Source organism: Callithrix jacchus, chromosome 7, assembly GCF_049354715.1.
Source record: "Callithrix jacchus isolate 240 chromosome 7, calJac240_pri, whole genome shotgun sequence".
Lineage (NCBI taxonomy): Eukaryota > Metazoa > Chordata > Mammalia > Primates > Cebidae > Callithrix > Callithrix jacchus.
The window spans coordinates 45,579,694-45,605,180 of NC_133508.1; the positions used below are offsets into that span (position 1 = coordinate 45,579,694).

Genomic DNA, 25,487 nt, shown 5'->3' on the forward strand with positions numbered 1-25,487 from the left:
CAGCAGAAACTTCACGGACTCACCCCTGGCTTTTTCACGACCTCCAGAGGCACCATGAGAAACTGCCTGTCTTCTGATGCCTTCTGCCCTTGGGAGTCACCATCATGTGACTCAAGGCCTCCCCTGTGTCAGTCTCATCTCCTCACTGAGTAGTCATGGGTCAGGGCCTGTCTATTCAGATTCCGTTCCTGCCACTGTATCCCACATAGGCCCAGACCGACTCACTGGGAGGATCAGCCATCAGACCCTCCTGACCTGGGCCTAGCTTTTCTCATTGGTCAGTCTTCTTTTCTCAAGTATATACGTCTTCATTCTTTCTCTCACCTTTTCTTTTTTTGTGATGGGGTTTCGCTCTTGTTGCCCAGGCTGGAGTGCAATGGCTCGATCTTGGCTCACCGTAACCTCTGATTCCCAGGTTCAAGCAATTCTCCGGCTTCAGCCTCCTGAGTAGTTGGGATTACAGGCATGCACCACCATGCCTGGCTAACTTTTTTAGTAGAGATGGGGTTTCACTATGTTGGCCAGGCTGGTCTCAAACTCCTGACCTTAGCTGATCCACACACCTCAGCCTCCCAAAGTGCTGGGATTACAGGCATGAGGCACTGTGCCCAGCCTCTCTTCTCCTTTGTCTATGTGTGAGTGTTACAGCTTCATTGAGATATAATTAACATACCCTACAATTTGCCTATTTGAAGTACAAGTCAAAGTTTCTGAGTATTTTCAGTGTTGTACAGTCATCACCACAAACTAATTTTAGAACATTTTCATCACCCCAAGAAAGAAATCCTGGCACCCACAAACCAGGGTCACTCCCCATTCCTCCTAGCTCCCCACCACCACCCTCCCTAAGCAACTATTAATCTACTTTCTGTCATCGTAAACCTTCCTAATCTGGACATTTTCTATAAACGATATAATACAATGTACGGTCTTGTGGCTGAGTTCTTGCACTCAGCATGATGTTTTTAAGGTTCACCCAGGATGTACCATGTATCAGTATTTCATTTTTATTGCCAGATGTTCATACCTATGGACATGTGCTTTCATTCTCTTGGATATATACCTAGGAATGGAATGGCTGAGTCACATCATAACTCTTATGATTAAGCTTTCGAAGAACTGCCAGACTGTTTTCCTAAGTGGCTACACCATTTTACATTTCTGCTAGCAGTCTATGAGGGTTCAAATTTCTCCACATCCTGCCAACACTTGTTATTGTCTGTCTTTTTTGATTGTAGTCACTTAGTGGGTGTGAAGTGGTATCTCGTTGTGGTTTTGATTTGCATCTCCTTAGTGACTTTGATTTCCTCAAATGTTGAGCATCTTTTTATGCCTTTATTATAGATCTTCTTTGGAGAAATGTCTATTCAGATACTTTGCCCATTTAAAAAATTGAGTTATTTTCTTTTTATTTTTCAGCTCTGAAGAGTTCTCTTTATAGTCAAGATATAAGTCCCTTATGAGATATGAGATTTGCAAGTATTCTCTCCCTTTTAGTGAAATGTCTTTTTACTTCTTGATGTTGCCCTTTGACGCACAAAGTCTTCTAATTTTGATAATGTTCAATTTATTTATTTTTTTCCTTTGGTTGCTTGTGCTTTTGATATATTTAAGAAACTATTGCTGAATCCAAGGTCATGAAGGTTTACTGACAAGCTTTTTTCTAAGAGTCTTGTAGCTTTACCTCTTATATTTAGGACTTTGATCCACTGTGTTACATTTTATATATGGTGTGAGGCAGGGGTTTGACTTCATTCTTTTTCATGTGGATAGCTCATTGTCCTAGCCCCATTTGTTGAAGACTATTCTTTCCTCAGTGAATTGCCTTGTCAGCTTTATCTGTGGCTTTTTAAAATGTTTTCTACTTCTTCAAGCCTTAAAAGTTATACTGATATATATCCTGCTCTTATTTTTAAATTGCCACTTAGTTTGAACAGAATCCTAAGATTTTTTTTTTATTTTGCGGGAAGTTGATATATGCAGAAACTTCTGATTTCTTATCAGACAGGAGAGGTTAGATTATGCTGCAGTAACAACCAATCTCAGGGCTGAATTTCCAATTCATGGTACAAGTCCAGCTCCAGTTGCTAGGCAGAGCCCTACTCATCATGGTCACACAGAGGCCCAGGCTGGCAGAGCCAGCCTCTTCCTATAAACAAACTTGCACAATTGCCAGGGCTGGGGGAAAGAATGTGATGGGCAGGTTACTGGCTCTTAAAGCTTCTATCTGTAGTAATACACATCAGATTTACTCATATTTCATTGACCCAAAAAAGTCACAGGGTCACATCTAACTTCAAAGGGTTCAGGCCAGTGCAAAGCACCCCCAGGATAGCAACCAGGAATATTTGGTATGTAATATTAATGATCACTATTTCCCTGGAGTGTATTGAAATGTAATAGGTGTAATGAAATCAGCTGGTTTGGATATTCTGTTGTGCATCTTGAACTTTAATTACTGTAGTAAAATTCCTTTGTAGAGGGTGAGGCTGCATCAAGCCAACATCACAGCACTGCACTCCAGCCTAGGCAAGAGTGAGATCCTGTCTCAAAAAAAAAAAAAAAAAAAAAAAAATCCTTTGTAGAAATTTCCAGACTGTTATATTAAACAATGTTATCTACTTAATGGTAAGAGTTTTTAGGTGCTTGGAATAGGGGAGAATGAGCACAGTCTCTGAAGTTGAAATACAGATCCCACTGGTTCCCAGCTGTGTGGCTTTAAGCAAGTTATCTGACTTTGTGAAGCCTTTGTCTTACCCTCTGTGGAATATCCTACCTGCAGGAGAATTAGCAGCACTGTAAGTGAGTGCCTAGCACAACAGCAGGCAGATAATAGGCCTCCATCAGACTCAAGTTCCCTTCTGCCTTTTCTGCAACAGGATCCATCCCCTGGGTTCATCCTGAGACCCTCAGCAGGGTTAGGGCTGAGACAGCAACTCCCTATATCTGCTTTTCCACCCTTTACAAGACAAGGTCTTGCTCTGTTGCTCAGGCTGGAATGCAGTGGCCTGATCATGGCTTACTGCAGCCTCAACCTCCTGGGCTCAAGCAATACTCTCACCTCAGCCTCCCCAGTAGCAAGGACTATAGGCACACACCACCATACCCAGCTAATTAAAAAAAAAATTGTAGAGAGGTCTCACTATGTTGCCCAGGCTGATCTCAAACTCCTGGACCTCAGTGATCCTCCTGCCTCAGCCTCCTAAAGTACTGGGAGTACAAGTGTCAGCCACTGTGCCTGGCTGTATCTGTTTTAAGGGACAAGAATTGCCTTTGATCTGGGTCCTGTCAATGGACTCATAACTGAGTCAAGTTTTCTTTTTCTCTTTTACAAAACAACCCAGGTATACTCAAAGCCCGATAAAAACCCGGTTTAACAATATGCTTGGATCATGCACGTGCCTTACTCTCTTATTTTCTAACTTGGAAGAAAGGAAAACAAATACCACAAGGAACCACCTATGGAGATTTGGTTCTAGGGCGCTGGCAGAGCTCCAGGCTTGCCTCAGGAGCACCCAGTTCATTCCGCCCTAGCTCTGACTTTCCAAGAAAGGGGCCCAAGGAAGGCTCCCACTCCTGTGGTGCAGTGAGGACTCAAAGTAGTAGGCACTCCAGGAGAAGGAGAAGGACAGTCTCCATGCAGAAATGTCACCCCAGGCAGCTTCTGACCCCAACCCACTCAGCAGGGCTCAGCCAGTGCCTCCTGGGCTGCTGCAGCCACGACCCCACCTTTCCCACCTGCCCAGCAGAGGTGGGGCTGCTGGAGGAAGGGTGAGGGGTTGTGGGTATCCCTGAGGCCCCTCCTGAGACACTGGGATGCCAGGGCCGAATCCTGTATCTGCCAAAAAAAAAAAACAAAACAAACAAAAAACAGGAAAAAGAACTTCCCCACCTGAGAGAGAAAAAACTGGAGATTCCTTCTCTTTAACTGGGTTTCAGGTGACTGAACTGGATCCAAATCACCATGAGTTCCCGGCACTTTAGCGTATAGAGGCAGGCGCTGTCTCTCAAGTCAGCCTCCACCCCTGCTGCTCTCTTGCTCACAATCCATTCAGAGCAATTGAACAACCATCAGCTGAGCCCTTAAGAGTGTGCCCAGCCAGCTACTGTGGGAGCTACTGGGATAAGTCAGGCTTTGTTCTTGTTCTCAAGGAGACGAGGGCTGTCTGGCTGTTAGCTAAAAACAACTAACATTTAGAAACACTTTTTATTAATGTATGCTGGACATATGGAAAAGTCCACATATTCTAAGTAAGCAACTCAATGAGTTTTCACAAACCAAAACCAGTGCTCAGGTCAAGACGAAAACAACACCAGAAACCAGACGCCAACCCCATCCCAGCTTCCAGCCACTACTCCTCACCCCCAGGTACCCTGTTTTGGCAAAGTTGGCAACAGTAGCTAACTTTGAATATACATCAATGCCAGGCACTCGTACATGCACTTCCACCTATTGATTCCTTTAACTCTCACCCCACAGATATGAAAGCACAGAGAGAAGGGCACACAGCCAGCAAGAGCCCACTCTGAACCCAGGCCGTTGTTTCCCACGTGTCCCGATGACTACCCTTTCATTGCCGCCCTGAAAACAAACAGAACCCACTCACGGTGTACTGCCACACCAACATAACAAAGCTGCAGGTTCGGTTCTGCTGAGGGCGTCAGGAAAAGCCACTTGAGGGTGGCCAGGTTTGAGCTGGATCTTAATAATGCATAGGAGTCTCCCTAGCAGATAAAGGGGAGGAGGTGCATAGCAGAGTTGTGAGGAGGGTGGTGGGTAAAGGGGGTCCTGTGTGGTGACACGGGGGGCGGGGAGGGGTTGAGACAAGTGTAGAGGGAATACTGACCTAGAGCAGGATTGGAATAAGTACTGGGGCTTTGCCAGGACAGGCTTCGGAACAGGAGCTGAACTTGCTCGGTTTACAGTGGGTGGAGCCCCCAAGGGAAGCCATGGACGATCTACCGGCATGGGCAGGACCCAGCTTGGTCAGGGTGTCCTTCACGCGGCCTCTAACCAGCGATTCCTCATTGGGTGTACTGGCTTAAGGGCTCTGCAAATGTTGGGGTTGTATCTGTGTGCGTTTGGGTAGGGTCAGAAAAGAGACTCCACCCACAATGTTGAGACACCTTTTTACCCAGATGGCAGAGGCATGGCCGATTTTACAGATACTTGACTATGTATATATATATATATATATAAACAAAAACAAAACGTGCGGTCTCATCACCGGTCTGGGGTCAGGCACTTTCTCTGCTCGAGCCGGTGGGACTGCAAACAGCACAGGGGAGGAAGAAAGGAAGGGGGGTCCGCTCGGGACGGCTGCGCGGAGACCTGAGCCTCGATGAAGAGGTGCGGCTGGGGGTTTGTGGCCGCGGCGAGAGGACCTCACGCAGAAGTCCCCAAGTGCGCAGGGCCGGAGCTGGAACTTTGGACCGTGGAGGTTAGACCCAAAGGGTGGGCGGAGGCTCAGACTCCAGCTAAGGCGGGGGTCTTAGCTGGGGTTCGCCGCACCCCCCCCAAGCCGGAGCCGCCGCCACCGTCCCCGCCCACCGTTCTCCGCCCCGCCCCGGCCCTCCCTGGGTCCTCGGCCCCCGGCCCCCGGCCCCCTCCTCCCGCCCGGCCCCCGCGCTCCCCCGCTCGCTGCGCAGCGCCGGCTCCTCCCGCCGGCTGCATTGCAGACGCCGCCGCCGCAGGGCGCGCCGGGGCCGCGCAGGGAGCCCGAGCCCGGGAACGCGGGGCCCTCGGCGCGGAACTTCGGGCGGCCCCGACGGCGCTGGGAAGAGGGCAGGGAAGGTGCGGGGGCGGCCCCGCGGTAAGGGGAGCGGGCGCCCTACGAGGGGCTCCTGGGGCCGTCGGGCCGGGCAGCGGGCGCCGCCGTCGGGGTCGGAGCCGTCCGGCCTCGAGGGGACCGTGGCCGCCCCCGTTGCGGGCCGCGCTGAGCCGGGCGGGCGGGGCGGCGGGGATCGCGTCGCGAGGGGCCGGGACCCAGCACTCGCGCGGGGACGGCCGCGCCGCGCTCCGCCCGCACCCTCCGGCCGGGCCCCCGCCGTCCAGCGCGACTCGGGCGCAGTTCCGGCGCAGTCCCCGCGCCGAGCGGCTCCGCGCCCCGCACCTGCCTCTGCCCGACTCCGGGTGACGTCGCGCCCTCCGATTGGGCCGTGCGGCCGGAGGGGCGGGGCCAGGCCCGGTGAGCTCACCGCTGCGCCTCGCCATTGGCCCGGGCATCGCACTCGGGCAGTGGCGGGGAGACCGCGGTACCCGGAGCCCCGCGAGTCGTTCCAGCTGCGGCGAGTGGAGCTGAGCGGGCGCTGGGCCGGGCCGGGCGGGGCCGGGCGGGGCGCGGGAGCCTGGGAGCGGCGGCTCGGCGCGAGCCTAACAGAGTGGGAGCCGAGCTCAGCAGGTCCGGGTGAGTGCGCTGCGGCGCGGAGCAAGGCAGAGGGCGCGTGCGGGCGAGGGCGGTGGCCGGCGGGGGCGCGCGCGGGGTCAGGGCGTGGGGGGCACGCGTGCTCGCGGGCCGGGACGTGGTGCGCGGACACGCATGTTTCTGGCGCTAATGTGCGGGACCAGGCCCGGAGAGCGTGCGCGGGCCGGCGTGTTTACGCGCGACGGGGAGGGGCCGCGAGGGCGCGCGCGCGTTTCTGGCGCGAGTGGGGAGTGTGGTGATGCGGGAGTGGCGCGCCCGGTGTGAGGGGCGTGTTTCTGGGGCGAGAGTGGGGAGTGAGTGTGAGGTGCTAGGAGCTGCGGGGAGGGGATGCGTTTGGGCGACGAGCTGGTGGGAGCCACGCGTGTTCGTGCCGCGAGTGTCGACGCTCGAGTGTGCGTGGGGCCCCGGGCCTGTGCCTGGAGTGGCCGAGAGGGTAATGGGCGCGCGTGTTTGTTTGTGCGAGGGGCGTGTGCGGCGGGTGAGAGCCACGCGTGTCCGGGTGCGCGCGCGGGCCGGATGCGCTTCTGGAGCGGTGCTTGGACGCGCGCGCGTGTCTGTGCCGGAGCAAGGGCGGGGACGCGCGTGTCGGTGGCGCGCGGGCGGGGCTGGGGTGGTGTGGGGCGCGCGGGGGCCCGGCCCGCGGCGGGTGTGTTCAGGGCGCTTGGTGCCTCCTCACCTTGGGCTTTTGGGACCCCGCGCCGCTCCCATCCCGTGGCGGGACCCGCGGGGCTCCCAGTGTCCCTGGGCCGGCAGATGGGGCAGGTGCGGGACGAGGTGGGGACACAGCCCTGCGCTCCGCGGCGGGGTGCGAGATCGGGTGGCGGGAGCTGCCTCTGCCTGCAGCCCAGGGGAGGAGAGGTACCCTCGATTCACCCGCGCGCAGAGTGCAGTCCCGAAAGTGGACCGAAGGCGCGGGAGAACTTCTGAGAGCTTTGCTTCCCTGCAGACTGGCGACAGGGGAGCACGTTCCACGCGCAGATGGGCCATGATAGACGCTCGGGGTGGCCTTTTCGAGTTTTCGGATCTTTCATGATTTGGTTTCTAGGTATTGCACCTCGGTCGAGGTGGCACTGATGGTGTTTGGGTGTTTGAGACTTTTTCGATTTCTGTAGATTACTGCAGACATCAAAAACATTTTCCCTACAAATCAGGTATCAGAACAGATTTCTGAAATGATGATATTCTTGCAGACTTATCTTCTTAAACAGTTGTCTCACCAGGGAAGGACGACAATTTTAAAGTCCATTTTCTGTTTTGCCCACTTTTACTTGATACGATTTCTCTTGGCAGCCTGATGTATCTAATCCCGGAAGCCGACTCAGTTAACGTGAGAGGTGCCCTCAGATAACTACAGAAGTGCCTCATGTGTTTGGTTGGTTGTTTGAATGAATGCATTATATTTTTTCCACCGGTGAGGCCAAACCCTGACATTTTCAAATTGTGCTCCCAAGTTTTATTGATAAAATGTCTGGCTCTACATACAAAGGAATATTTCTCTCTTCCTGCTTTGAGAAACTGTTCAGTTTCCCTATAGAATCTGTGTCTTATCGAGAAACTATTGCCAGGAACCAGGTCAAGAGAAATGCATTATGCAGACACACTTTTCCTGCTGTGTGTTTAGAAGATAGTTATTATTCCAAGACCAGAATTAGACACTAGCAAATAAATTTATGTTTCTCTTTTTCTTTGTATTAGATTTAGAGAGTAATAATGTTTAATGTTCTAGAAAATAGCACTTATTTACAGGGTATGTATTTCATAAATAAATTTAACCTAGTAGTGAAAATAAGCAGAGAATGGCTGTGTATTCCTGAGGGACCTTGACGAGGTCGTCCTGATGAATTACAATCTGAACAACCCAAATGGGAAATACAGTATTTCATGCAGTCATTAATAACAGTCTTGTATTATTTAAGGCTTTGGCTTTGCTGATACCCTGGCGGATGCATTATTTCAGGTTTCTCTTCAGTCTTCTATTTAGGACTGAACTGAGCCTTCACGAAGAGCTGTCACTGCTGCAGTATCTTCATGTGGGGCTGTTCTAGAAGCCAGTACGTGGATAACAGGTGGAACTGAGAATTATCGACTTCATATGAGAAAGACCATGAAGTTAAATAATTGGTTGAAATGAAAGTTTTCCGAGTGAAAGGTGTGAGGTTCTTTTTGAAACAGGTTTCACTCTGTTGCCCGGGCTGGACACAGTGGCATGATCATGGCTAAGTGCAGTGCAGCCTCCACCTCCCAGGCTCAGGTGATCCTCCCACCTTAGCCTCCTGGGTAGCTGGGACTACAGGTGCACACCACCATGCCTGGCTAATTGGTTGTATTTTTTATGGAGATGGGGCTTCTCCATGTTGCCCAGACTGGGCTCAAACTCATAAGCTGAAGCGATCCACCTTCCCCGGCCTCCCAAAGTGCTGAGATTACAGGAGTGATGGTGGGAGAATTCCAGATGTGATGTATTGAATTACATTAAAGACCATGTGTTAATATTAGTCACATTTAACATTTTGGAAGTGCATATTAGCCTGCTGGGTGACACCAATGGATAGTGTCACATCATATCATGGGGGCATTGGCATTCATAGTCATGGAGACCTTCAGTTATAGTCTTATCCTCTTCTTGAATGAATTGACCTGAAGTCAAATGACCATCTTTTCTTTGCTATTCTCTGATGTGACTACATTTGGGTTAACATGACAGACAAGAAGATGCCCTTGCCATCAGGGAATAATTACTCTTCACCCCACAAGCAGTATATGGTATGACAATAATACCTTGTGACTAGTGGCTTTAAAAATAGAGCCGGGTGCTGTGGCTCACGCCTGTAATCCTAGCACTTTGGGAGGCCAAGGTGGGGAATCACTTGAGCCTAGGAGTTCAAGACCAGCCCAGGCAACATGGAGAAACCCCGTCTCTACAAAAAAATACAAAAATGAGCCAAGCGTGGTGGTACATGCCTATAGTCCCAGCTACTTGGGAGGCGGAGGTGGGAGCCCAGTAGATGGAGGTTGCAGTGAGTTGTGATTGTGCCATTGCACTCCATCCTGAGCAACAGAGTGAGACCCCATCTCAACAAAACAAAAAATAGCCGGGCATGGTGGCTTTCAACTCTAATCTCTGTACTTTGGGAGGCCAGGGCAGAAGGATCGCTTGAGCCCAGGAGTTCCAGGCTGCAGTGAGCCATGATCATGCCACTGCCCTTCAGCCTGGGCAACAGAGCAAGACCCTGATTCAAAAAAAAAAAGAGTGAAGGAAGAGAATGCCAGTATGATCTTGTTTAATGTTTCATTTCAGTAAAGTTCCTTTTGTATCCTAACTGAAATTTTAGTTTAGAAAGTATCATGATGCCTGTAATTTGCTTAATTTTATTTTGTCTGGTAAACATTGAAAATAGAGCATAGCTTTAGACACAATGTGGACAGACTGGTCGGCTCATCTTTGAAGCACCTTATATACATCAGTTGGTTAGCAAATTAGAACTAGTGACTAAGTTTTACTTTGAATAAGGTAATGTATAAGGAGTTTAATCAGGGTAAATGGTTCTAGGGGTTAAAGTGCTGATTGTAAAGCTATATAATGTTTTTGTAATATGGGAAGCGATGATAAGCCATGTAAATAGATTTCTCCATTATATTAAACTCATATTTATCAACTATTAAAATTAATCAGTCTCTCTGTGTTTTTCACCTTTCTTGTTTGACCTGACCTTCACCATCCCCTAAGTTATATTTCAGTCTCCAGCCAGCCTCGCCCCGTCCCCAGCCACATGGCAGGAGCCCCCATCACGCACAGTCAGGCTGGTGTGCTGGCATGCCTACCCTCACCCACACTCCATGTTCACTTCTATGTCTTTTTTCTCTGAGCCACACTCAAGTCTTATCTCATTAATGAAGCCTTTTTTCTCACCTCCCAGATTAAATTAGCGGCTGCTTATGAGGTGTGGAGGGGCGGTACCAAAGCTGTGTCTTCTACTATACCTAGCATAATACCATCTGGGAATTGAAGTTTCATACATACTGTTAGTTACAAAGAAATTATCCAGTGTGGTGCTACTCATTGGATAAGGTGAGGAGACTGTGTGTTTCTTCAAGCCCAAGACAAACCTGATCCTACTCTGTGCCTTGGGTTCAGTTTCGCCTGTTGGTCATTTAGGCACAAAATCCAAATGATTTCCGATGCAGGCCAGTTCAAGGTCCCTGGTGGAGTTTTCACTTAAGTGGTCTTGAGGTAGCCCTAAAAATCTTGGACACTGTACCAGTGTAAAATAGGCCTGACACCTGAATTGTTTTCCCAGACTTAGAAGATTGGCCAGAAGCCTGCTGTCTAGGGATGTGTGTAGGTAACAGCTCTTTTCTTTTCTTTTTGAGACGGAGTTTCGCTCGTTACCCAGGCTGGAGTGCAATGGCGCGATCTTGGCTCACAGCAACCTCCGCCTCCTGGGTTCAGGCAATTCTCCTGCCTCAGCCTCCTGAGTAGCTGTGATTACAGGCACGCGCCACCATGCCCAGCTAATTTTTTGTATTTTTAGTAGAGACGGGGTTTCACTATGTTGACCAGGATGGTCTCGATCTCTTGACCTCGTGGATGGGCACGGGGTGTTTGTTTCGGCTCTACCATTCACTAAATGAGAAACATTAGGTGTAAATTACCTTGTATTTCTGGATCTCTTACCTGTTTTCCAAATCCATTAGTGGTTCAGAAAAGCATGGTCACCATCAGATCTTAAAATCAGAGTGCATTGCACATAGAAAGGGTACATATTGATTTGGAAAGCTTTTTTTGTTTCTATAAGGGGGCATGTGTGTGGCCTCTGTTTCTTTCTGTGGGCCACAGTTAAAAAAAAGTGATTAGCCACTGGACTGGATAATTCCTAATTCTCTTTCAATTCTGCTGTTCTGCTGTGATTCTCTTCTGTGGTTCACCTAAGGCCTGAAAGAGTTAAGATACCTCAATATGTATGAATTCAACAGATGGTCTCCAGCCAGGCCAGAGCTCATTGTAGCTTTCCTTGTCTTACTGAATGTTTGGGCAGTCAGCATTGAATCAGTGTTTCAAATAAGCAAGACAGTTTATTGCTGCTGTCATTTCTTACATGTTTTGTAGAGAAATTCTAATAACATTTGTGTACTAAGGTATATTTATTGATAATTGAATAACAATTTTTTATTTGTAAATAGAAGCAGAACTTATCTAATAATTACTTAGCAAAAGGATCTACATTTCAGTTAATAGATTGACTTTTTATATTACTTTGGTTTTTGAGACAGACTCTCACTGTGTTGCCCAGACTGGAGTGCGGTGGCACCATCTTGTCTCACTGCAACCTCCGACTCCCAGGTTTAAGCTATTCTGGTGCCTCACCCTCCCAAGTAGCTAGGATTACAGGCATGCACCACCACACCCAGCTGATTTTTGTATTTTTTGGTACACATGGGGTTTCGTCTTTTTGGCCAGGCTGGTCTGAAACTCCTGGCCTCAAGTTATCCATCCACCTCAGCCTTTCAAAGTGCTGGGATACAGGTGTGAGCCACCGCACCGGCCAGTAGATTGACTTTCGACTCCTCTTCCAGCTGCAAGTGACAGAACTCCACCTCAGACTGGCTTACATAAAAATGGGAATTTGGCCAAATGTGGTGGCTCACATCTGCAATCGCTGTACTTTGGGAGGCCAAGGCAGAAGGATCTCTTGAGGCTAGGAGTCTGAGACTAGCTTAGGCAACATAGCAAGACCTCATCTTTAAAAAAAAATTAAAACAAATAGCTGGGTATGGTGGTACACACCTGTAGTCCCAGCTACTCAGGAGGCTGAGGCAGGGGGATTGCTTGAGCCCCGGAGTTTGAGGCTGCGGTGAGCCATGATTATACCACTGTACTCCAGCCTGGGTGACAGTAAGACCCTGTCTCAAAAAAAAAAAAAAAAAACAAAAAAACTTTATTGACCCTTAAGAAGCCCAGAATCAGTGTTATCTTCAGGTAGAACTAGCTCTAGATGCTCGATGATGTCATTAGGCCTCCCCCATGGCCCCCAACCCACTCTCCTCCTCTATGTTAATTTTATTCTGAAGCAGGGAAGGGTCCCCAATATGGCAGCAAGATGGCCCACTCTGAGCTCCAGGCTTATCGTCTGCCAAATTAGCAAATGACTCCAGGAAGACAGCTCTTCTTTCTCTTTAGTTCCAGAAAATGTTTCATCTCTTACTGGCCCATCTTGAGTCACATGTCTAGTCTCTTGAATAAGGGGAAATGGCTCATACACCCCTGGAGTCGAGCACTGGGCTCTGTGCCACCAAAACCGGGTGTAGTTCCTCAGTTCAGGCTTCTCTAACAAAGTACCCTGGACAGGTGGCCCGTAAATAACAGCAATGTCTTTCTCATAAAATCTGAGAAAGTCTAAGATCAGGGTGCCAGCATGTGAGGGCCACTTCAGGGTTGTAGACTGCTGGCTTCTTGCTGTATCTTTATAAGTTGGAAAGAGGGCAAATTGCTCTCTGGGGTCCCTTTAATAAGGACACCCGTATATAATCCCATTCATGAGGACTGTACTCTCAAGACCTAATCACCTTCCAGAGGCCCCACTTCTAATACTGTCACACTGGGAATGGGGATTTCAAGAGGAATTTTGGGAAGACACAAACATTCAGTCCATTGCACTCCCCAAGGAAGAAGCAAGGTGCCCTGATCAGGGAGGAAGGAAGGGATGCTAGTGGGGCCAACTGTGAAGGAACCAATGCATTTTGATCCTCACACTTGATTGTCATGGTCCTAAAGAAAACACCATCCTGAAGCCACAGAAACTTACTCTAGGCCTTTCTTCCTTGCTTTTATTCTCATGGTCCCATTTTAAGTGAGAGGGAGGAACCAGAACCTATCATCTTTTAGTGAATCTTTAAATGGATATTGACTACCAATTTCCAGGACCATTTCCAGAAAGTTTGGCTCAATTCCTTAGTATCACACACTGTGGTTTGGATTAATCAACAAAGAATTTATTTCAAAATCCTCTTTCCTAGTGAAAGAAACCATTTCAGTTTAGCCAGAACCAGCGGCCCTGGTGCACGTGTGTGTGTGTGTGTGTGTGTGTGTGTGTGTGTAAGATGTTATATCTAATAATGTGAAAAATAGGAAATACTTAACCTTAAACTGATGATTCTGAAAGCTTACAAATCAGTTGAATAATATTTCCCAGAAAAACAGTGCAATAAATAGCAGGTAGGTTATACCTCCTCAGTTCTGAGAACAAAAACCTTTTGGGACACACTATAGATATTCTGCATTTGCAAAAGAAAAATAATTAATGTGTGTGCACACATATATAGATATTATAAAACATTGAACTACATAATCTCTACAGTCTGTCAGCATATACAAGTATGTGTTGTAAAACAAGTGAAAAGTGAACCTCACGCTTATATATTAAGTAATGCTGCTTAAATAAGAAAATATATAAAATAACTGGTAAATGGAAATGGTTTTGGTGAAGATTCTTAACTCACAAGGTAGAACTTAAAATGGTTCCCTGAAAATGCAGTCTAGCTCTCTAATATTTTAGAATAAATTTGGATAAAGTAGGTAATACAAATTTATTGATAACATAACTCCAACATTATTCATTATAATTACTATCTTTTTTTTTCTTTTCTGAGACAGGGTCTGACTCTTCACCCAGGCTGGAGTGCAGTGGCACGATCTCAGCTCACTGCAAGCCCTGCTGCCCAGGCTCCAGCCATCCTCCCACCTCAGCCTCCTGAGGAGCTGGGACCACAGGGGCACATCACTATTCCCGGCTAAGTTTTGCATTTTTTGTAGAAACGGGGTTTCATATGTTGCCCAGGCTGGTCTTGAACTCCTGAGGTCAAGCAGTCAACCTGCCTCACCTCCCAAAGTGTTAGGATTACAGGCTTGAGTTGTCACACCCAACCTAATCTTATTTTTATTCTCAGATGGAACAAAGAGAGTGAGAGAAACCTTTCTGAGGTACCTTGGATACTTAAAACAATGATAAGGAAATGTATTCATCCATTTTCATACTGCTATGAAGAAATACCCGAGACTGGGTAATTTATAAAGAAAAAGAGGTTTAACGGACTTAGTTCCACATGGCTGGGGAGGTCTCACAATGATGGCAGAAAGCAAAGGAGGAGCAAAGGCATGTCTTACATGGTGGCAGGCAAGAGGGCATGTGCAGGGGAGCTCCCCTTTATTAAACCATCAGATCTTGTGACACTTACTATCATGAGAACAGCATGGGGAAAAACCCCACCCCCATGATTCGGTTACCTCCCACTGGGTCCTGCCCATGACACGTGGGGATTAGGGGAGCTACGATTCAAGATGAGATTTGGGGGTAGGCACAGCCAAACCATATCAGGAGAGTGTGGGTTGAAGAGGTGATTCTGTCTCTCAAAGATTGTCTGAAGTGGAATTGACTGACCACTCACAGCAAGTGAGGGCATCTCCTGAGATGGGAAAGAGGCAAGGGTAGTGGGGAGACTTTGGGTCACAAACCATTTCCCACAGTCATCTCTGGGTGGCATGCATCATTCATCCATGTAGTTTTATTGGAGTCTGCGCTAGGCTGGAGTAGCACCTGAGCCTGATGAGAAAAAGAGGAAGAGTATGGACCGAGACTTTCCTAACTTGGAGACCGTCTATATCAAAAAGGTATCCTCAGGGTTAGTTTCCTTCCCAAACTCTCCTGTGGGAGCAGCAGTTTCAGGAAATGCTTATCGGAACCACCCCCCACCCCATAAAAAGGTTCACATAAGTTTAGGAAACACACCTACCATTGGCCATTATCAAATGATAGCATGTGTTAGCATATTAGGGTTCGGAAAAGTCTTCCCTTGATGAAGTGTAAATGTGTGTGAATGTGTTTCACCTGGTGTTTCCAAAACATCTTAGATATAGCATTTTGCGTTTATCATCTGCTGATCAGTAGCTCATGGGAAATGTTCTACAGATGCAACCTGGGAAATGTCTCAGTAGACCATCCTCACAGAATAGTTCTGAGCCCCCTGAAATTGAATGCAAGATCATAGACGTATGTGTTTTTCTAGGAAAGGACTCACAGCCTTTATAATGTCAAAGAGCCCATGAACAAAAAGCATAAGAACTGTTGTTAAGGGTTCTTTTCTAACAAGGGAGCTTGAGTTTCTCTTAAATTTCTCTCATCTGTCTATTTTCTATCAGCGTAGAGGATATTGCTCAGTGAGCACCACAGTCACTCGGGTCCACACTGAAGAGGCCAAGTTATGAACAGGGGCTGAGCGGTCACTTGATTATTGTGTTGATGGTTGAACAGATTAAAAAATTTGGCAGCTACTCTCTCTTCCCACCAAGAATTGTGGAAAGATATCTGTGCAGGACACTGACTTTTAGCCAAACTCCAGATACATTCATTCCTGAAAACAGAAGAAAATAGCATGTTACTTCATTGCAGTAAAGATACTTTTTTAAAAGTGAAGGACCACTGACCTGCAGAAGAGAAGGTTGAGAGTGATTTAGTAACATGCAGCTTAAAACCAGTGAACTCTAGGAGGCTTTTCCTTCGAGAAATTTAAAACATCCGACTCATCTGCCTTTAGAGTTAGAAATTGGCATGTATTCCTCTGAGGGGTCTACCCTTAAGCCAATTCATCAGAGAGCTGTGAAGATGGACCCCACTGGGCCTTTGCTGAACTGCTTTGATGAAATGGTGCTTTGGTGTCTTTAATGCCTAACCGTAATAAACAGTCACTTGAAACCTAGCAGTGCCTTTATCGCAAAGATGTTGAAATCTATTAAATCTGCTTTTCTAAACCCTCAGAAAGTAGAAAAATAGAAGAAAAAAAAAGAAATCTATTAAATCACAGCATCCTTTTTCTTTCTTTTTTTTTTTTTTTTTGAGACAGAGTCTTGCTCTGTCGCCCAGGCTCTGGCATTGGGCATGATCTCAGCTCACTGCAAGCCTCTGCCTCCTGGGTTCAGGTGGTTCTCCTGCCTCAGCCTCCAAGTAGCTGGGACTCCAGGTGCCTGTCACCACACCTGGCTAATTTTTGTATTTTTAGCAGAGATAGAGTTTTGCTATATTGGCCAGGTCAGTCTCGGACTCCTGACCTCAGGTGATCTGCCTGCCTCAGCCTCCCAAAGTTCTGAGATTGCAGGCGTGAGCCACCGTGCTCAGCTCACAGCATCCTTCTTATTAGGACCTATGGGAGAAATTCCTTTCAGATCTTAGTACCGAGGAAAGTCATGCTATCCAAAGCAACTGATGTAGTGTGATCTTGAAACTCACTGCCCCTCTTTTTGCTTCGTTTGCTACGTCCAGCCCAATTTGGGACTTGTATTTCACCATGTTGGAGAGTTAAGTCTGTGTTTTCTATATAATAGTTTTACTGGAGCTTGCTTTTATTCTTGTCTCTCATGAGTCCTGATTTTTATCTAATATATTATTAATCACAAGTATTTTTGTTAGCGACCTCAGGCAGGATTGTTACTGGTTAAGTGAGGGCAGGGAACGAAATAAAGAGGTTCAAGGGGAATGAGCTGGGACAGGGAAGGAAAATCAGGAAAAGAGGGGAAGAGCAGAGAACAAGAGACTGAGGAGCATTTGGAGGTATCAGGGATTCAAGGGAGAGGCTTCCAGGAAATCGTGCCCAGTGCCACCAGAGTTGGTTATTAACCTCTTCTTCCTTTAACTGCTTCCTCAGCCGCTTAGGGGGCTTCTGTAAGGCTCTCCAGATTGCACAGCCCCTGAAACTGGATGAAGTCAAGTTGCGTCTCATAACCACACCTTTTTTTTTTTTGAGGCCCGGTCTCTCTGGTCCAGGCTGGAATGCAGTGACACAATCGTGGCTCCCTACAGCCTTAAACTCCTGGGCTCAAGTGATCCTCCCACCCCAGCCTCCCAAAGCACTGGGATTACAGGTGTAAGCCACTGCGCCCAGCAACATCCCCCTTTCACAAAAAGCACTCCTAAGTGTTTTGCTTTTCTTCCTAATCCAAGGCATGTGTTAATGCTGGCCTCAGTGATTCGTACATTTGCTCAGGGCTCACTGATTTGAAATTTGCAAAAATTGGAGGATGACTCTGGTCTATCGGTGGAGTGCTAAGGGATACATAGTACTTACCTGAATTACATCCTCCCAAACTCAGAGGAAGTGAATGCCGTGCCGGCATGGGAGAGCATTCCTTGATGTACTCTGACGTGGCATAGCGAGCCGAGACACGAAAGAATCCTCACAGGCATCGTGACGCTACTCGAAAGAAGCTTAATGACTAAGAATTTTCTAAAACCCTGTGCTTCCCTTGGGGAGATCGTTTATTTCTGAATAAAAGGTTTAAATGGCACATTGACTTTTTTAAAATATCATCTGTTTATCAGAAATGTCTGTGATGAATTATAAAATTGTTTTGTTTGGTTTTTGAGACAGGGTCTCACTCCATTGCCTGGGCTGCAGTGCAGTGACGTGATAGCAGCTCACTGCAGTCTCCATCTCCTGGGCTCACGTGATCCCCCCATCTCAGCCTCTAGAGTAGCTGGGACTAAAGGCACATGCCACCATGCCCGGCCAATTTTTTTATGTTTTGTTGAGATAGGGTCTTACTGTGTGGCCCAGGCTGGTCTTCAGCAGCAGCCTTGCCAACAGCAGCCTTCTAAATAATGTATGGAGAGAGCGCTCCTGAGTTCAGAGTGCTGGGAATACAGGCCTGAAGCACTGCCCCAGCTAGTATTCTTAAATCATTTCATCCATTAGGACCTATTTTATTAACTCCTAATGATAAAGATAAAATATTAGACAGACATTTTATCCAGAATACAGCTGTTTATTTAAAAATATATACACATCATTCTGCTTATGTTATGTTGGACTTATTTTTGGGAAGTTGGAAGGACTTCTTTACCTATATGTTTTCCAGATTTTATAGCACTATGAAAAATATTATAATTAATAAGTTTGTGAGTTCTGGAATGGAAGTCTCTCTGTGTAGAATCCAGTGTTTGGAAAAATACATATTTTTGGAACATTTTGGGCTTTAACTCTCACAAGTTAACAAGATGGTTGGGACCATCTGTGCAGACGGTCCCCCTACAATTAGTTCTGAGAGCCAAGCCTTGCCAACAGCAGCCTTCTAAATAATATATGGAGAGAGCGCTCGACACAACTAGTGAAGATCCAGCCATCCCACCACTGGGTATGTAGCCACAGGAAATGAAATTAGGATGTCATAGAGAGGTCCACACTCCTGGGTTTATTGCAGCTCTGTTCACAATAGCAGATAACGGAAGCACCCTGAGTGTTCATCCATGGATGAATGTGTAAGGAAAGTGTGGTCTTTGTCTACAGTGGAGTGCTATTCAGCCTTAAAACAGAATGTGAAATCCTGTGATTGGCGACATCAGAGCTGAATACGGACAGCATTATGTGAAGTGAAATCAGCCAGGCACAGAAAGACAAATGCCACATGATGTCACTCCTAAGTGGAGTCTAAAAAGATTGATCTCACAGCAGTGGACAATAGAATAGTCATTATCAGAGGCCGGTGATGGGAGCTGTTTGTCAGAGAATGTGTATTTACAGTTATACACAGGAGGAATCAGTTCAAGAGATCCGTTGTACAGCCTGGTGACTCAAATTCATCACGATATATTGTATTCCTGGACATTGATAATAGAGTAGATGTTAATTGCCCTCACCACAAAAATGTTAGCTATGTTAATATTTAATTAACAAATGTACTACATAGTAAGGTACTACTATGTAGTACATTTGTTAATTAGCTAGATTTAATCTTTCTACAACATACATGTACTGTAAGACATCAGGTTGTATGTAGTAGATATGTACAATTTATGTCCATGTAACAAAATAAATTTCAGGCCAGACGTAGTGGCTCACACCTGTAATTTCAGCACTTTGGAGGCTGAGGTAGGAGGATCACTTGAGCCCAGGAGTTTGAGATTAGCCAGGGCAACATGGTGAAACCCTACCTTTACCAGAAATACAAAAAATTAGCCAGGCGTGGTGGTGGATGCCTGTGGTCAGCTACTTAGGAGGCTAAGGCAGGAGGATTTGTTGAGCCCAGGAGGTAGAGGCTATGGTGAGCCATGTTTGTACCACTCCACTCCAGCCTGGCCAACAGAGTGAGACCCTGTCTCAAAAAAAACAGAACAAAACTGATGTATTTGAGAGAATTAGCTAAAAGGTAGCTTTTAGTAACTTAGCTGAGAAAAAGCCCATCATAGAAATGACTTGTGGAAACAAATATCTGTTCCACATATTTTTCTGTACCTTGTCCTTCTGGAAGTTCACGTTGTATATTTCAGACAGTTGAAATTAAATCAATTTAGTCAATAAATATCTACAGAGAATGCACTGTGTCCCCAGAATTCTGCTAGGCCTTGGGAATGTAGCAGTCACTGGGATGAACATAGGCACTGGCCTCGTTGAGCCAACACAGTTTTTCTGTACGTTCATGTCTATGAGACTGAGTTTCTGGAGATAAAGGCTCATGTCGTGTTTGGTTTCTGTAGTTCTGACAGCTGGCAACTTGAGTTGTCTCTTTCACCCTTGTTCCCTACAGCCTTGGCATGGTCCTAGCCAGCAGTGGGCGTTCTGTAAACATCTGTGGAATGAGTCTATTCTGGCCGGATTCTCCATAGTTCTTCCCCAGGGCTTTCAAGTGGTGTTTTGGTCATGCTGGGCGCCACAGAACACCCGCCAGTGCGTAATTAATGTGTCCATGCCTCCTGATGGTTCCCGTGTACTTGGTCATTTCTGTCTTCTCAGCTTCCCTTCCTAAGTGTTAGGACTTCCATTTTCCATTTTCTTTTATATAACCAATGTAAATCACACCTTCATGACCATTCATTGTTCATCTCCAGATCTCATTACAGCACTTTTTTTTTGAGACAGGGTTTCACTCTGTCACCCAGGCCAGAGAGCCATCTCAGTTCATGGCAACTTCTGCCTCCCAGGCTCAGATAATTCTCCTGCCTCAGCCTCCTGAGTAACTGAGACTACGGGCGCATGCTACCCTCCCTGGCTAATTTTTGTATTTTTAGCAGGGATGGGGTTTCCCCATGTTTCCCAGGATGCTCTTGAACTCCTGACCTTGGCCTCCCAAAGTGCTGGGATTATAGGTGTGAGCCACCACCAAAAAACGCCCAGACAGCAGTATTTTGTTTTTTTTTTTTTTTTTTTAAAGACCTCATTGGTCTTAGGAGTAATATGCTTTCTCCATTCTTCTGCATTCATTTATTTTAGACTGCTCTTAATTTACACTGTCTCAATTCTTGTTTATAATACTTCTCATTTTCACCTTGCACTGAAACTATCGAGGCAGTGTGCTCCCAACTTGTTTTCTGCAAAGTTAGCCAACTTTAAGATGTTTTCCTCTTCTGTAAACTCTTTAAAGGTAGGTCCAGAGTCTGTGTTGGAGTTCCATATCTCTTTTGTACTCAGGCTAATTAGCTGCAGTTTTGCTACCTTTGTCTTTAGCGGGATTTGTGACTTCACGGACAGCAGAATTAGCTCCTGGGTGGTGCCGGAGGCTTTGTTGTGATGTGGCTGCCTGCATGTTCCTTGGAGAACAGGTTTGAGATTTTCACCCTCAGAACCCTCTAGCTCTAGTATTGAAAGATTCCAAATGAGAAATCATTGTCAAGTGCTTTGCCGCTCTCGTTACATTTTGTCTTCTAATTAGTTAGTCTGTTGTTTTGTCCGCATCCTAGATGATTTTTCTTGAGGAGCCCAAGACTCTGAATATGGGGATAGTGTAAAACAAAGTCCAAGAAGAAGAAACATGGAGCCAGCATCACCGCAATTGAAGAGGCCCCAGCAGCACCGCTCATGGCCACTTCTAGTGTTTGGGTACACAGAGTCGGAGGTTTTTAAAAAGTGGCGTATGGCAGTTTTTTCTCCGGCTAAATTTAGCCATTGCTTTGGAAAATCAGAGTGGTACAGCTTGTGCCTTGTCTCTACCCCGCCTTTACCCTTCCCTCTGCACTTGGACATCTTAAACGCCTTGCCAGGGAGGAGCCGCTTAATATACTCTTGTGGCCTCATTTATTCTGGGAGGGAATTAGTGACTTCATTTTTCCCGTCCTTCTGAGATTCCTGAAAAATGTAGGAGACTTCCTCAGCAGTGCTCACAGCGCTCTACAGAAATAGTCCAGGCATGCTCCTTTGCTTCCTCGGCTCTCCCTGCCAGGGCAGCCAAGGGCTGCAAGTGGAATGAGAGATGGATGGCAGCGGGGGAGCACATGTGCACTTGAGCTACAAATAACGTGTTTTAAAATAGCAGATGGTATTTGATGACTGCTTCTTCATTCATTTACCTGCCAAGGCAAAACTTTTTCTTCTCCTCTGGCAACAAGACCCGAGGTGGCTCAGCTCAGCAGTTGTGATAACAAGTTCTCATGTTTGCCGATATTATTCATTAGCCGATGTGCAGGCATTCAGGTTCATGGACACTTTCTGGGCTGTTCTAGAAAGAGCTTCTTTTGTTTAACCCAATTGAAACTTCATGTTTATACAACAGTTCAACGTGGCTGGCTTGTTAAACACTTTGGTAGCTAACAAAAGCCATTCCTTTCATGAAGGGGGGCTGCCAGGCATTTGTATTCCAGAGAGTCCATTTTTCTGGTGAAAAGGGGGAATATCTCAAAGTTAGGGGTCGGGATTTTGTTTTTGTTTTTTGTTTGTTTGTTTGGTTTTGTTTTTTGATTTGGAATCTCACTCTGTCCCCCAGGCTGGAATGCAGTAGTGTGATCTTGGCTCATTGCAGCCTCCTTCTCCCAAGTTCAAGTGATTCTCCTGACTCAGCCTCCCAAGTGGCTGGTATTACAGTACTACCACCATGCCTGGCTAATTTTTGTATTTTTAGTAGAGACAGGGCTTGCCATATTGGCCAGGCTGGTCTCGAACTCCTGACCTCGAGTGGTCCACCCTCCTCAGCCTCCCTAAGTGCTGGGATTACAGGCGTGAACAACCAGGCTGTATTTAGGGGTTGGTATTTTTCACGTGAAACTCAGTGGCTACAGAAAAGTGACATTGCTGGGAAATTCCAGCTTGTGCCTGTGTAGAAGTCAGCTCATTCCCAGCTTCTAGAGTCTTCACCATAGCTGTGTGGTTTCTTCCCCTGAGCTGAGAGCAGACTAGCCGGGCAGACACACTTGCTTTCTACATCAGCTCTGCCGGCCTCGGATCACTTTAACCATCCTCCCTTTTCCCTGGACAGGTAGGTGATAAAACTACTCATTGGTGTATGGACCACTTGGACTGCACTGTGAGGGGGCAGAGGCTGCTCAGGGTTCTTGCCCCAGAGTTTGGATGACCTCATCAATAAATAGGCTTCCAGGACCTTAAATTAGAAAATAATCTTTTCCACACTCACTCATTCTCTGAATGGTGCTATGGATACAAGACGTGGTCCCTGCTTTCAAAAAGCTCAGTCTAGCCTCTAGCAGGAATGACACGTAGAAAAAGAACTATCCTTTCATTTGCTCAGGACTGTTAGGACCCGGGGCAAAACGTGGAAGGTTTACCAGACATTGCAGAAAGAACATTGGTCTACAGTCCAGCCTGTGTGCAAATTTCTGCCCTGATACTTACAAGCGGTGTGTGCCGGGTAAGTAACAGATTTTCTTAGCCTCAGCTTCCTCATCTGAAAATGAAGGGGAAAATCTTTCTTTCAGTCATTTTGAGGATTAGACATAATCCATGTAGAGTGTCTGGCTTACTGTAGATGTCCAGTAGCTGCTATTATTATTATTAATAATATTGGAATGATGTCTGGGCCACACTCTGAAGAGTTAAGAAGTTCACCAGATAGATAAGGGGAAAGGTTGGCCTTGGCAAAGGCCCAGAGGTAAATAAAATTTCTGGTGGTGAACCAGGAATTTTGGAGAACATTGAGTTATGAGAGAACCCTAAAAACGTAGCCTGGGACAGTTGGTAAAGAACATTCCATTCTGTGTCACGACAAAGAGTTTACATTTTGTTTTATATGTTCAGGAGGAGGGATTTATTTTACTTTATTATTTATTTATTTTTGAGATAGAGTCTTGCTCTGTCACCCAGGCTGGAGTGCAGTGGTGAGATCTCAGCTCACTGCAACCTCTACCTCCCAGGTTCAAGCGATTCTTCCGCCTCAGCCTCCTGAATAGCTGGGATTACAGACATGGACCACCATCCCAGCTAATTTTTTTGTATTTTTAGTAGAGATGGGGTTTCACCATGTTGGCCAGGCTGGTCTTGAACTCCCGACCTCGGGTGATCCACCCATCTCGGGCTCCCAAAGTGTTGGGATTACAAGTGTGAGCCACTGCATCCGGCCAGAGGAAGGACTGGATTTTTTAAACTAAATTACCTGATAAAATATCAGGAACCACCTCATGGGGTATTGCTCTGTACAACCAGGCAAATTAATTAGGTTTGAATATTGAAAGTGAGTTGTGCAAAATCGAGAGGAAGCGTTAGGTGCAGCATTATGGGGCCTGAGAGCCTGGGCAATCTTGCTAGGACTTGGTTTCCTGGCATAGACACTTCCTTACTCAGAGCAGACGCCCAGACACTCGGGATTCTCCACTTTTACGGCAGCCAATCCCAGCCCTTCTAAACTTAGAACACACTGTGGGTGTCTGATTTCATGAAATCATCTCTGTCTTTAAAACATTGCTAAGGAATTTTAAACATTTAAGTGAATATTAATATGGTCCATTTTAAAGTAAGTCCTTTTGAAGGTTAGGAATCCCTGTCAGAGAAAGAGAAAAGGATGTCCCATGACTGTGCTGTGTGACACTTTGTGTAACAGCCCTGATGGAGAGGCTAGGATGGGGCAGACCCAGAAAAAAATAAAACTAGGGGGGAGGAATCTGAAGCCCCAAGTAACCATTCCTTGACCTTGGGCCACTTATTAGTTGGAAGAGTTTTTTCATCTTCTCGATCTTTGTAATACTCAAAGCTATTCTGGGACTATGAATCTATTTCTATTTATACTTATGCTTTCTAATATTGTTGGAATCTAAGAATTGATGTATAATAAGGTAAATGAATATACTAATATACTATACCCTATGCTTATACTTTTGAGATACAAGAATTAAACCTAAAAGTCTTTTTTTTTGGTTGAATATATCAATAAAGTTTCTTTTCAGCATTTCATATATCAGTTTTTTTATAGCTAGGTAACACACAGTTACTTTTATCATCATTTAATCTATTTTTTAAATGCTAGCTGGGCATGGTGGCTCATGCCTCTAATTGTAGAACTTTGGAAGGCTGAGGCAGGATGGTGATTTGAGGTCAGGAGTTCAGGACCAGCCTGGGCAACATAGCAAGACCCCAGCTCTAACAAAAACAAAATGCCCTCAGAGGGCTCTAATAAACACAGCCATGCTGTATTAGACACAGAGACATCAGTAGAAACTCTTGTTTCCATTAGTGTGTATACAGGTAGATACAGAAATAACTCTAGATAAGTGTACATACATGGATGATTATATGTGCAGATACTTCTAGCTCTGTCCATTGAGAAGGCCTGGAAGCAATGATATCTCAATAGCAGTGAACACCCCAGCACCCAGAGCTTGGTTTCTAAATACCGTTCTCCAGTAAAAAGAACCAAAACTCCACTCTTTAGAGAAATTGACAGTTCTAGGGTTGGCACAGGTGAAATAAGAGATGAATCTGGAGCATCTTGTAATGCCAGAAAGGAAGGAAGTGCTAAAAGGAAGAAAAAATGATGAGGGCACACTTGAGGGTCAGCTGGAAAGAGCTCCTGATGGCCAAAGCTGGAACCCTGGGAGCAACAACATAAATAATAGTATCAGGTTGTGACCCAGAGTTTAAAATAAATGTGCAGGAGTCCATGCTGATATCAATAAGTGATTGACTAAATAAATAAGGGCAAATCTTCCTTACAAGAGAACTCCAAATAATCTATGTAGATACTCCCCCAAACTGCGAGGTGGAACTTAGTTACACTCTTGTTGTTGGGACCAGACTTAGTGACTAAGTTTCAAGAATGGAAAGAGAAAAATTGTAACTTTACAGTAGAGAAGTATAGCAGACTTG

General features: G+C 46.3%; 1 protein-coding gene across 49 annotated transcripts in view; it reads left to right on the top strand.

The window, feature by feature from the left end:
• Positions 1-25,487, top strand: part of CAMTA1 (calmodulin binding transcription activator 1) — a 966,581-nt gene that overhangs the window by 898,313 nt on the left and 42,781 nt on the right. For 7 of the 49 annotated variants that reach the window (XM_035252909.3, XM_035252910.3, XM_035252914.3 and 4 more), the window contains exon 1: positions 6,238-6,407. The exons of 35 other annotated variants lie outside the window; for them this stretch is intronic. The gene's annotated coding sequence lies outside the window, so the exon portion shown is untranslated. Of the gene's footprint in view, positions 1-5,120; positions 5,442-5,666; positions 5,814-6,237; positions 6,408-25,487 lie in introns of those variants that run through there. 7 more of the 49 variants (XM_035252913.3, XM_078330254.1, XM_078330256.1 and 4 more) reach the window with 2 other exon arrangements.